The following is a 14,185-nucleotide window of genomic DNA, read 5'->3' as shown; positions in this document are numbered from 1 at the left end:
GTAAAAACCAGTTCTTTAATCCCATGTGCATGCACACAAGCAATGTGATTTTTACAAGACTTTTGTCTTTTTGAGCAGAGAAAGAGAGATGATCTGATGCTAGTGTCTTAGCATTCCAGTGCTTGCTATACAAAATGGTAGGGCCAGCAATGCCTCCTGGACATTGGGTCTGTGTCTTATGTTATTTAACATAAGACCCTGCTTGGGTCTGTGTCTTATGTTATTTAATGGTTTTATTCTTCCAGAGGTCCTGAAATGGGTGAATCTCATACCCATCAGCTGTCCCACTTTGAGCGGGACATCCTTGAATTACAGAAGCCACCCCAGATTCTGACTGGATACTGGGAAGTCCCCATTTTGGCTCCTGCGAGAGTGTGGCCCCAAAAGATGGCCATTTTGGGGTGGCAAGCTATCATATGAGTCACCTGTGCCCATGAGAGCACAGCCCCTGTTCTCGCGTGAGTCATGTGACACATACAGGAGCGTGGCGTTGAAGGACCTGATTTTCCTCTGCAGGACATTGAAGTGTATGGAATCAGTCAGTTCCCATTTCACCCAGTTTCCCATTTTTTCCCCAATATAAAGTTTTGTTTGGCATATTTCTGCATCACTTTGCATTGCTTTCATCCCTATGAAAACTCATCAGTGTTTTCTTCCTAACATTTTCTATGCAATTTTGCCTAATATGCTGATTTTGTTTTATTAATTCATTTTATATCTTGCACTTCCTCCCAAAAGAGCTGAGGTGGCAAACACATCTCTCTCTCTCTCTCATCTTCTATATCTATCTATCTATCTATCTATCTATCTATGTATCTATCTATCATCTATCTATCAATCTATCAATCATCTATCTATCTATCATCTATCTCTATCTATCATCTATCTATCTATCTATCTATCTATCTATCTATCTATCTATCTATCATCTATCTATCAATCTATCAATCATCTATCTATCTATCATCTATCTCTATCTATCTATCTATCTATCTATCTATCTATCTATCTATCTATCTATCTATCTATCATCTATCATCTATCTATCTATCTATCTATCTATCTATCTATCTATCTATCTATCATCTATCATCTATCATCTATCATCACCTTCTATCATTATCTATCTATCTATCTATCATCTATCTATCTATGTATCTATCTATCTATCTATATCTATCTATCATCTATCTATCTATCTATCTATCTATCTATCTATCTATCTATCTATATCTATCTATCTGTCTGTCTGTCTGTCTGTCTGTCTGTCTAGCTATCTATCTATCTATCATCTATCATCTATCATCTCTATCATCTATCTATCATCTATCTATCTATCTATCTATATCTATCTATCTATCTATATCTATCTATATAGATCTATCTATATCTATCTATCATCTATCTATCCATCTATCATCTATCTATCATCTATCATCTGTCATCTATCTATCTTCTAAAGCATTCTAGAAACAGCCGAAAGAATGCTAAAACTGCTCAAAATATTCTCACAACCAGCAAGTTCAGTTATCAGAAGCAATCCTGAATATATACATTGTGTCGACCAATTTTGCTTGATATAATGCATTTTTGTATGTTACTTTCACTAATACATTTGCTTTTATGTGCACAAATACATTTTTTTTCACCAGTCAGATTGAACTGGCTATAAATAAATAAACAACTTTATTATTATTATTATTATTATTATTATTATTATTATTATTATTAATAAATAAATAAATAAGATGTCCCTATGTTCACCAGAGAAATGTTGGAGGGTATGGAATTCCCACACCACAGTATGGTTAATAATATTAGTGACTTACATGACAGCAAGTGCCCTCCCGATGTTGTTGGACTACAACTCCCAACATCCCTGCCCATTGGTCATGTGGTTGTGGCTGATGGGAGCTGGAATCCTACAACATGATATGGTTATATTCATTGAAACATTTGTTGATTTTTAATGCTATTGTGAGCTCCTTTGAGTTCAGCATCATTGTTGGAAAAGCAGGATAAAAATATTAAATTCAATCCCATCGAACACCTGGAGGGTGCCATGTCTGCTACCCCTTACTTACAGGGTTTCTGCAAGGATGACAGCTACACATCGCATGTGAAGTGCTTTGACCTGAACACACCATACAATTGTGACATATTCTGCCACCAAGCCTCCTCAAACTCATTTAGCGCTTCACCCTTTCACATTTATCTTCTCATGCTTTTTCTACGCCAACAAGGGAGTTCCACCATTATTATATTAGTTCCCATTTTGGCACAGTCTTCCTACACACAGAGATCATAATATTGAGTATTATTAAAACAGTGTTATATGAAATATCATTTTATATAAGGAAGCAGGGATGGGGGAAGGAAAAAAAACCCTGATGTGCTGTGAAATACCCAGTTGAAAGGAAGCTCAGAGCTGGTGTCTGACAGCTTATGCATCCAATTACTGATATGTCACAAGAAATATGTGGGGAAATTGTAATGAGATGGCAGGCTTGCTAACAAAGGGTAACATTGTCTTCTTACATCTGGATCACTTAAAAAATACACTGTTCAGATCTGCATTCCCATTTAACTCTTTAGTGTGGCACTGGTGTTTTAAGAATGGGTAAATGTAGATTTGAAGCACAACTGAAGGCTGTGCTACAAACAGTCAGGGCTTCATTGGATTGTCAGTAACATCCCATGGTTAGCCCTACCGATAGACAGTGTGGGGCAGTCACCTCAGGTGGCTGATTTCAGGTGTCATGCATTATAGCTGCACTATGCATTCAAGCCAGTCTTAAACCATTTTAGCAGTCAATGCTTCCACTAAAGACTGCTGGGAACTGTAATTTGTTAAGGGAGCTGAAGGTTGTTAAGAGACACCTAACAAGCTACAGTTCCCAATATTCTTTTTTTTTGGGGGGGAGCCATGATTCTATGATATGGATATATACATAAAAGGACAGTGAAACATTAGGTCCAGTCGCGGATGACTCTGGGGTTGCGGCACTCATCTCGCTTTACTAGCCGAGGGAGCTGGCGTACAGCTTCTGGGTCATGTGGCCAGCATGACTAAGCCGCTTCTGGCAAACTAGAGCAGTGCACGGAAACACCGTTTACCTTCCCACCGGAGCGGTATCTATTTATCTACTTGCACTTTGACGTGCTTTTGAACTGCTAGGTTGGCAGGAGCAAGGACCGAGCAATGGGAGCTCACCCTGTTGCGGGGATTCGAACCTTCGGCCTTCTGATCAGCAAGCCCTAGGCTCTGTGGTTTAGACCACAGTGCCACCCGTGTTCCTCCTTTACCTACCAGGTAAAAGATACCTGGCATTTCTCATTCCTGTTTTAGCAAGCTCAGGAACTTTGACTTGTCGCGGAAAGGCAGAATGATGCAGAGATGCCATTTTAGGCTCCACAACAGACAGCTAAATGTCTTGGAATGGTCTTGGCACCTCTTCCTCAGAAACCAGCATCTACAAAGTTGGACATGACCAAGCAGGTAAGAGAATCTGATCCAAAAACCCAACAGTTTGAAAGCTGGTGCAAAACTGTGGTTTTCTTTTGGCTATATTCTTCCGCCTCTGTTTTTTCCTAAATATGAGTTCCACCATCAAACGAAGAATTCTGATCTGAAACGCTCAGTAAAATGTGGATGGGGGGAGGAGGGACACACTGATATTTTGTCCCACAGACAAGCCCTTCATTAAATGTTTTCCATCTCAGTCCCTCGGGTGATTAGGACTCTTTTCTTCCAGAGTCATTAAACTCTTTTATACCTCAGTAATTGCTACATTAAGCATTAAAAGTAGACCAAAAGTTGGGGCCTGGTGGCTCCAAGCATTATTACTTATCTGGAAACAGAGTGAGACTTCAGACATGCCAAATCTCCTAGGGGAATAGGGACCACAATGACTCTCTCTCTCTCTCTCTCTCTCTCTCTCTCTCTCTCTCTCTCTCTCTCTGTGTGTGTGTGTGTGTGTGTGTTGCTTATTTGTAACAACTGAATGGGGTCTGGAGCAAATCCTTGTGGAAATGTGGGCTGTCCTTCTATGATAAACAAACATATCTTCCTATAAAAGAGATCTGAATTCCATGGCTGCTCTGCCCCATTTGGTATAATAAAGGATCCATCAGGTTGGAAACAATTGTTCTTTCTTCCTATCCTCCTCCGGACAAAGCCACTCAAAGAACCTTCCACAATTAACCCCCAAAACATGTTTTTAGCTGAGAGATATGTGTTGCATGGTAACCAGAATGAGATCGCTCCTTGAAAAAGTTGAGGAGAATGCTGCCCTCTTGCCTTTGTCCTATCCTTTATTATATTATATAACATATAATAAATATGTTCTATTCCATTTTATTCATTTATATCCTGCTTTCAATAGAAATTCTTTCCAAAGTGGCTGACGATAGGAGAAAATCAACAATAAAGAGCTGCTCAAGGTACATCTAAGAATACAACAGAACGTTATCAAGCAGCCTATCTATGCAGCAGTCCACATATAAAATGGAAAACTACTGTCTCTTGTCTAATAAGCGTGGCAGCACTTCCAAGCAACTGCTGAAAAATGCCAGGCCCATCCAAAGAAAGTGTTTGGAGCAATGTAGACAACACTGGATCCCAAAAACAGGTCTATAGTGGTACCTCAGGTTAAGTACTTAACTCGTTCCAGAGGTCCGTACTTAACCTGAAACTGTTCTTAACCTGAAGCACCACTTTAGCTAATGGGGTCTCCTGCTGCTGCCGCGCCGCCAGAGCATGATTTCTGTTCTCATTCTGAAGCAAAGTTCTTAACCTGAAGCACTATTTCTGGGTTAGCGGAGTCTGTAACCTGAAGCGTATGTAACTTGAGGTACCACTGTACCTTCTTTCTCTCTTCTTTTTTCTGGCATGTCTCCAAAACACATCACAAAAACAGAAATGTGCTATTTGTTCCCATTTTAGTAAGTTTTTTTTTGCATTGGAGTAAGGAAAATAAACGTTAGGGCCTGTTCCGATGCTTCCGGAAACAGCAAAAATGGGTGCAGAAATGTGTGTGAGAGTAGGAATGGTTGCCACAGGACCTCTGTCCATGCTTCTCTGTGCCGAGCTTCTAATGTTACTGTATCAACCAGAAACTGGAATATGTTTTTGTTTCCGCACTCTGTTTTTGTTGGGGAGCCTTTAGACAAAGCTTCCTTTCAGTGGGACCCTACAATATCTGAAGTAGTAATTACTGAATGCCAGAATTAATTTTTCTCTGATAATTATTCCTCAGGCAGAGTTGACAATTCCAGTCATTTACCTCATTCATTAAAATTCAATAACAATTTCTCCAAAGGCTTTCGCTCAGAGTAATGGCATGCATTATTATGCATCACTAATTTCCATGAAGAACAATAAGGGACTATTTTCTTGACATCTACCATTATTTTCCTCAAGTAGAAAGTTTACTCTTTTTCCGTTGCTTCAGTACTCCGATGGGTCACGTAAGCAATAACATGGCAATGTATTTAAAAACTAGCTGAACCATTACAGAACATTAGGGACAGTAAAATCCCACTGGTTTCCCTTTCTATTTTTTCAGACTATTTAAAATTTCTTATTTTAGCATTTATACCCTGTTCTTCTACTCACATGAACTTCATGATGGTGGCAAACAGGGATCATCATTTGTGTAAGTATTTCTTACACAATATTTCTATAAGATGCTTCAGAAAGTTTAAGGCCTGGTTTGCACATAACATTAAACCATGGTTTATTCAACTATGGTTTATTCAACTGTGGCTTAGCATTATGTGTAACCCTGCCCAACTAGTTAAGAAATCAGCTAAGAAATCAGGATTTGAAGCCGTAGTTTGTTGTTAGCTTATGAGCCTTTCTTTCTTTTAAATATAGCTTTTCTGGGGATATGTGTGAAGGAATAACTTCTATAGGTGAAGGACTTCTTAGTCAAAGATCTATTCTCCTTTCTGTATTTTGCTTATATTTCAAACTGTGACATTTATTGATGCTGCTGAATTATAATAAGGTGGTGGACTCACCTTCATTGGAGGTTTTTAAGCAGAGGTTGGATGGCCGCCTGTCATTAATGCTTTAGTTCAGGCATGGCCAAACTTGGACCTCCAGATGTTTTGGGACTACAACTCCCATCCTCCCTAGCTAACAGGACCAGTGGTCAGGGATGTTGGGAACTGTAGTCCCAGAACATCTGGAGGGCCAAGTTTTTGCCATGCCTGCTTTAGTTGAAATTCCTGAACTTTGACTTGCAGCTCAGTAATGTTAACCAGCTGAACTTCCCTCTTCTGAAAGGCACAGAAGTTCCATCTGCTATTGGATTTTCCACCTGAGCATTTGAAAAATTAGGAACGAACCCCATAATGTTTAATTGGAAGAGAACAGTTAAACAGCTCTCATAGGTTGCATTCAGGGGCTTTTACAGTGGTACCTTGGGTTAAAGACGCTTCAGGTTACAAACTCCGCTAACCAGGAAGTGGTTGCTCTAGGTTGAGAACTTTGCCCCAGGATAAGAACGAAAATTGTGTGTCAGCTGCACGGCGGCAGCAGGAGGCCCCATTAGCTAAAGTGGTACCTGAGGTTAAGAACAGTTTCAGGTTAAGAATGGACCTCCGGAACGAATTAAGTTCTTAACCTGAGGTACCACTGTATATGCAGACGGCTAAAGGCAAATATTGTGTGAGGAAAGGAACCACATTAAAAAAGACAATGTGGCCAAAAGAAAAGTAATTAGCAGAAATATGCTGAACTTTCTATTATTTCCAAAGGCAGAATAATATGGGGCATGTTTTTATTAAATGTGCAATTAGTATATTTGCCTAATATATGCCTGTAGACTCTCTTGTGGTGAACCAGATTATCCCACGCCACCCCCAGATCCATTTTATTTCCTGATTCATAAACTGTATTATTTATTTATTTACTAAATTTACTAAATGTCACAAAGGATAGGAAATGAAAGTTCACTGGGATGGGGGAATCTTCCAGCTGGTTAACGTAGTAAAAGAGTTGTGCCAGCAGACATGACAGAACTCCCTGTTCCATATCTCTCCCTTTAGACCACTCACACCCCAAATCTTTTCTGGAGGCTCCTTGAACCCTCCACATTTTCCAAATGGGGCCACAAATGCACCAGGACAGCATTGAAACAGGATAGTGTCCACATCACTTCAAAAGGCATTGGGGGAGTGGGGAATTTGCTGTCCCTTTAGATTTCTAACCTCTTGGAGCAACTTTTCCCTGTAAAAAAGAAAAAAAAGAAATACAGTGGTACCTCGGGTTAAGTACTTAATTCGTTCTGGAGGTCTGTTCTTAACCTGAAACTGCTCTTAACCTGAGGTACCACTTTAGCTAATGGGGCCTCCTGCCACCACCACCACTGTGGGATTTCTGTTCTCATCCTGAAGCAAAGTTCTTAACCTGAAGCACTATTTCTGGGTTAGCAGAGTCTGTAACCTGAAGCGTATGTAACCTGAAGCGTATGTAACCCGAGGTACCACTGTACCATATTTTTCTATGTATTGGACGAGGTTTTTTGACTCAAAAATCACGTCAAAAAACTGGGGTCGTCCAATACACGGATAGTGGCATAGGGAGGGAGAAGTGGTGTGCCGCCAACCAGCTTGTTGGCGGGAGCACAACTTCCCCGATGCCGCTGTGCATGGCAGACACTCCCTGGGTCGTTTCCCATGCATGGCAGCATCAGAGCACAATGGCTTGCAGGAGCGCAACTGGGGGACAAGATCTAGGAAATGTTTCCTGCCCTCAGCTGCATGGGGGGAGAGGTTCAACTTTGGGTCATCTCCCCTCATTTTCTTAAAATTAAGTTCCCTAAAATAGGGGGGGGGGTCTTATACACGGGGGCATCCTATAGACGGAAAAATATGGTAGGTATTAAAGTCCACCTGGTAAAGTACCTTTCAAGGTAAAAATATTTAACAAAAAAACAACAACCACATATTCAATGCCTATGAGACCACCTCCCCTGTTATGCCCCATGGAGGACCTTAAGGTCCATAAATAGCAACACTCTAGAGGTCCCGGGCTCTAAGAATGTCAGATTAGCCTCAACCAGATCCAGGGCTTTCTCAACACTGGCTCCATCCTGGTGGAACGCTCTGCCTCATGAGACCAGGGCCCTGCGGGATCTGATTTCTTTCCGCAGGGCCTGTAAGACAGAGTTGTTCCACCTGGCCTTTGGCTTGGAACCAGCCTGATTCCCTCCCCCTCTTTCCTTTTCCTTCTGTGATGGAACCCCTGTTTGGGGACTTCCCTGGCCCACATAGGACCAGTCTGGATAGTTGGCCTTGGTGAAGATTTGACGTTTTCTCCCCCCAAACAGTTTTTGATCTGGGCTTCCACTGAAATGAGGCTGCATTTTAAGTAGTATTTTAATCTTGTTTTTAAGTTGTATTTTAATCACTTGTTTTTATACCTGATGTTAGCTGCCCTGAGTCCGGTCTTGGCCGGGGAGGGTGGGGTATAAATAAAATAAAATAAAATAGGTGGGGTAGTATTTTTAATGGCCACATCTGAAGCTCACATGGACCACAATTGGACTGATCTGTCAATCTCTATGGTGGCCATGTAGATTCTGTGCTCAACATGCCACTGGGAGGTTGGGGGTGGGATCTGATGCCTCCATTTTGCTTCACACATGGATGCAGGCCATAGAAAGGCTAACATTTTGAACAGTAAACGTTCTGTTCGTCATGCAAAGGAGGCCACCAATATTTTCACGGTTTCTACTCAAGACAACATGCTCAGTGCCAGTGCTGAAAGGACACCTCTATAATAAAGATTAAATAGGCCGTGTAAGAAGAGGTGGATTTAAAACCTGGTACCTCAAATTCATGAATGTTACACCATCCAATATAAATGGATATACCTTTTACATGTTGCATCCATAAACCTTGCAGTCATAGGCGCCTTAACCTCTTAAATGGAAACAAGCAATACGTTCAAGGCAATAACTTAGATACACCAAGACAACTTAAAACTGTATAAACATGTGGGACTTGAATATTTGTTCAACACTTTGAATTATTGAAAAGGCTTTCTCCGTCCCGTTTAATATTTCTTGGCGGTGCCTTTTGTAATGCATTACATTGTTCAATCAATATTACAGGAACACTAAAACATTTATGTTGGGCGCAAAACCATCACATTTTCAAGCAACAGTCATGCAGGCAGGACACAACTAATACCAAGATCATAACAGGCCATTTACTCACTTTGTAAATTGCTCTTGACATTCACAGCACACAATTAGCATATCTATAACCTGGAAAATAATTGAATAATTCAAGTATAGGTTTAGGATGCTTAATGAATATAGATGGTCATGTTTACATTTATTCAGAGCAACTCCAGATAAATAGTAATAGTGCCACTGTATTCTGCTCTGGTCAGACCTCACCTGGAGTACTGTGTCCAGTTCTGGGCACCACAGTTCAAGAAGGACACTGACAAACTGGAACGTGTCCAGAGGAGGGCAACCAAAATGGTCAAAGGCCTGGAAACGATGCCTTATGAGGAACGGCTAAGGGAGCTGGGCATGTTTAGCCTGGAGAAGAGGAGGTTAAGGGGTGATATGATAGCCATGTTCAAATATATAAAAGGATGTCACATAGAGGAGGGAGAAAGGTTGTTTTCTGCTGCTCCAGAGAAGCAGACACGGAGCAATGGTTCCAAACTCCAAGAAAGAAGATTCCACCTAAACATTAGGAAGAACTTCCTGACAGTAAGAGCTGTTTGACAGTGGAATTTGCTGCCAAGGAGTGTGGTGGAGTCTCCTTCTTTGGAGGTCTTTAAGCAGAGGCTTGACAACCATATGTCAGGAGTGCTCTGGTGGTGTTTCCTGCTAGGCAGGGGGTTGGACTCGATGGCCCTTGTGGTCTCTTCCAACTCTATGATTCTATGATTCTAGGAAAACTCACCTATTCTTGGAACTCCAAATCCCTCAAGCCACTGAAAGAAAATGAACTTCTTCCCTTCAGATTGCTTGGGGAAGCACATAGCCAGAATTGCAGTCCAAGTAAAAGCAGAAGTTTTGAAGATCTGAAAGAACAACATCACAGAGCATTGTTGTCATCTGGCTTCCCACACTGGGCCTTCTCTTTGCCTCAAGCCTTCTGACTGATATTTATTTAAAATTTTGGTTAACCACTCTCCATTGCCACCAGGAAGCCCAGAGCACGATGCCCCACTTAAAATGAAAAAATACCATAAAAACAGAGTTAAAGATGCATACCAACCCATTTAAATTTTAGCACAATGGTGTGGGACCTGTGGCCTCACATATACCAGTGGACATAGAAGCATTAATATAAGTTATGTATGGTTTCTAGGAAAGAAAGACTGGGTTGACCACTGTGTCATAAATTGGACAATATTTACCATCGTCACAAAAGAGGCTGGAAGGTTGTGTTGTGCATTTGAGCTGTGAGGAACAGAAGTACAGTGGTACCTCAGGTTAAGTACTTAATTCGTTCCAGAGGTCTGTTCTTAACCTGAAACTGTTCTTAACCTGAAGCACCACTTTAGCTAATGGGGCCTCCTGCTGCTGCCACACCGCCGGAGCACAATTTCTGTTCTCATCCTGAAGCAAAGTTCTTAACCTGAAGCACTATTTCTGGGTTAGCAGAGTCTGTAACCTGAAGCGTATGTAACCTGAAGCGTAAGTAACCTGAGGTACCACTGTAATAGATGATTATATTGTGGTTATGATTTGATAGATAGAAGATAGGGTTCAGCAGAAGGGGAGAAACAACAACTCCATGGGGAGAAAGGGGTTGGAAGTGAACAAAAATAAGAGAAAAGGTGAGTTTTGACATCAAATATTTAAAATGTTGAAACTTGATAAAATATAATGGGGAAAAAAGGTTGTGATGTGCAAGGCCCAGAATGACACAAGCAAGGTTTTTCTCTTCTCTTTGGCACTCAGTATTTCCCTCACAATACTGGTCACTGAGCAGGAAACAATACCCTCTGTTGTTTGGGGAGATTCACATGGTGTTTTTGTTACCAGACATTCATATTTACAGTACTGCTCTTTGGGCCAAACTGTTTCTTTTTCCAGGCCGATGGTTCTCAAGTCTTGCCTGGCAATGTTCCTTCTCTGTCATTGCCATGCTGTCATGCCGTGGTTTGGAAAATGGGGACAACAACAAGGCGACGTCTCAGAGATGTTTGTGAGATGCTGACGATGACAAGTGAATATTAATTGGGTGGTGAAGCATGGCTCCGTAATTGCTCTGTGTGGACGGCGGAGACGGTTCTTTTAATTGGCTGGGAAACACAAAGCCATGTGGAGACTCTGTGTCCCGATGCGTTTGCAATCACGTTTTCACCTAGATTCCTTCCTGAGTGTTCACTACAAGATTTGGGTTTGTTGAAATAAAGTGGGCTGTTTGCTCTTTGAGGTGCTCTCCCAATCAATATGATGTCAAATTGCACATAATTATGATAAATGACAGCTCTGGGTCACATTGATTATGATACATGAAGGCTCTTGATCACATTGACCCAATACCAACATTTTTTTTTGCCAACACACAATATGTCCTTGGGCTTCTGCCACATCCCTTCTCATCTTAGTCAAGGTGCTCTGTTGTTGTTGTTTTTTACAATGTGCTGCCCACAACTACAGAAGTTCTTTTAAAACCTGTGATGTGATCATGAAGAGTTAGCGTATTATACTGGCTTGCATCCCTGTTCTCTCTTACGTTCCTATGTTCTTGCAGGGTTTTCATTTATTTTTAAAGTTTTCAAATATCTCATCAACTGGTTTTCATTGCTAGCTCCCACCATTATTTGATTTTGTTTTATCAATGTAATTGGCTTATATTTTACTCTCGAATGCCCTGGGAATTGTTTTGCTGATGGATGGTATTGGCGATGGAGATAGACAGACTTCCTACCATCAAACTGTACAATGGGACGTCGAGTTACAAACACCTCAGGTAACAAATGCTTCAGGTTATAAACTCCGCTAACCTGGAAGAGCTACCTCGAGTTGAGAACTTTGCCCCAGGATGAAAATGGAAATCGTGTGCCGTCAGCACAGCAGCAGCAAGAGGCCCCATTAGCGAAAGCATGCCTCTAGTTAAGAACAGTTTCAGGTTAAGAACGGATCTCTAGAATGAATTAAGTTCATAACTAGAGGTACCACTGCATAGGCATTTTCCATAGGAAATGGCTTAGAAGCCTGAAGAGCAGAAGAAAAGCTTGTCCCAGTGTTTCTGGTGGCAATTTTAATCTACAGTGGTACCTGGGTTGTCAAACGTAATCCGTCCTGGAAGTCTGTTAGACTCCTGAAACCATTTGAAAACCGAGATGCGGTTTTCAATTGGCTGCAGGAGCTTCCTGCACTCAAGCGGAAGCAGCGTTGGACATTCGGCTTCTGAAAATTGTTCACAAACCGCACCACTTACTTCCAGGTTTGTGGCATTCAGGGGGCAAATTGTTTGGGAGCCAAGCTGTTTAAGTACCAACTACCACTGTATTTAAGGGAACTGGGTTTGCCTAGGGCAGTGGAGTATCAAAGTGAAATGAGAGCAACCTGCGTAGGATTTATGTTCAGACTTTCCTTGGACAAATGGCAAGCATGTTAGTGTTGCCTGTGTTTCCCATTAATATATGGAGGAATGCGTCTCTTTCAGCCTGTAGGACTGGAGCATAGGATTAAAAAAAGAGTGTAAGAATACATTTTAGAATCACAGATTTCTACATCCCAAATACATACATGGGCATAATAACCTGCTAGAAAATGACATTTGTATGACATTTTCACTGAAATGTGCATTGCTATGCACACTTTATCTGAGTCTATGCATTTTTGTACACTTTACCAGAGGCAGACCTTAAGGCCTCATATTTTAGCAGTGTCCTGCGTGATGCCAAATTTCAGCACCCCTCCCTCCCACCCACCCTCCTTCCATTCTACATAATAGTTGTGTTGCCCCCTGCAGCACCCCAAGGCCCAGTGTGACTGAATCGGTTGTGCTCCCCCCAATCCACCTCTGACATTACTTGCCTGGAGAACCACGGCATTGCAAAATTCAGAGAAGCGTGAATTTCACTTCTCTGAATGACCGTGTTTTGGTTCAATGTATTGTTATGAAGGGACGCAGGTGGTGCTGTGGGTTAAACCACAGAGCCTAGGACTTGCCGATCAGAAGGTCCTGCCAACCTAGCAGTTTGAAAGCACGTCAAAGTGCAAGTAGATAAATAGGTACCGCTCTGGCGGGAAGGTAAACGGTGTTTCCGTGTGCTGCTCTGGTTCGCCAGAAGCAGCTGGCCGAAGTCATCCTGGCCACATGACCCAGAAGCTGTATGCCGGCTCCCTCAGCCAATAAAGCAAGATGAGTGCCGCAATCCCAGAGTTGGTCACGACTGGACCTAATGGTTAGGGGTCCCTTTACCTTTAATATTGTTGTGGAAAATGCAAATTAGGTGGGTGGACCTAAAAATGTGAACTGAATCAAATTTCTCACCCATCTCTAATGAGGAGAAATTTCTTGATTTCAATGAGACCACTTACCTGGAGAGGTGATGGACTTTCTCAAACTGATGATCTTCAAGGAGAAACCAGAGAGACATCTGCCAGGGGTGCTATAAATATGGCTTTCCAATATTTTCCAGTACCCTGCTCCATCTCTATGATTATCTGAAAAGGGCACCAGAGTCAACAATCAGGATATGGGTATCTGATTTTATCCATCAGGATATTAATCACATTTTTGTGCTTGTGTTCATTTATGTATACGTTCGGTTTAGCGTGTTCCCCCTGAAATGAGAGCACGTGTTGCGGTGGGGTCTGCCAAGCCAACCTTCTGTTGCCAGGCAGGTAAAATTATGCTGGCCTGCGGCAACGATTGGATGGCCGGGTTGCTGGGGCAAATTGCATGGTGGGTGGGACCAATATGGGACCCCCAATATCCTTTAGATATTGGGGCACTCAGCTTTTGCTTTCTCTTTCGCTGAGTGCATCGGATCACCTGCCCGCCCGCCCTGTGTTCCAGTTGACCTTGCTATGCCTGTCATGGGGTCATCTGCTTTGAGGCAGGGGCCTAGTAGGAATTTTGTCCATTTGGCTGATTGGCTGGTGCCATTTGGTTTTTGGCTACTACTTAGCAATTCGTCACAACTTGTAAGGTTGCGGTTAGGCATTGGTTATATAAATTG

This window comes from Podarcis gaigeae, assembly GCF_964106915.1.
Source record: "Podarcis gaigeae genome assembly, chromosome: 10".
NCBI classification, from domain to species: domain Eukaryota; kingdom Metazoa; phylum Chordata; class Lepidosauria; order Squamata; family Lacertidae; genus Podarcis; species Podarcis gaigeae.
Note: the sequence above shows the minus strand (reverse complement) of the source record.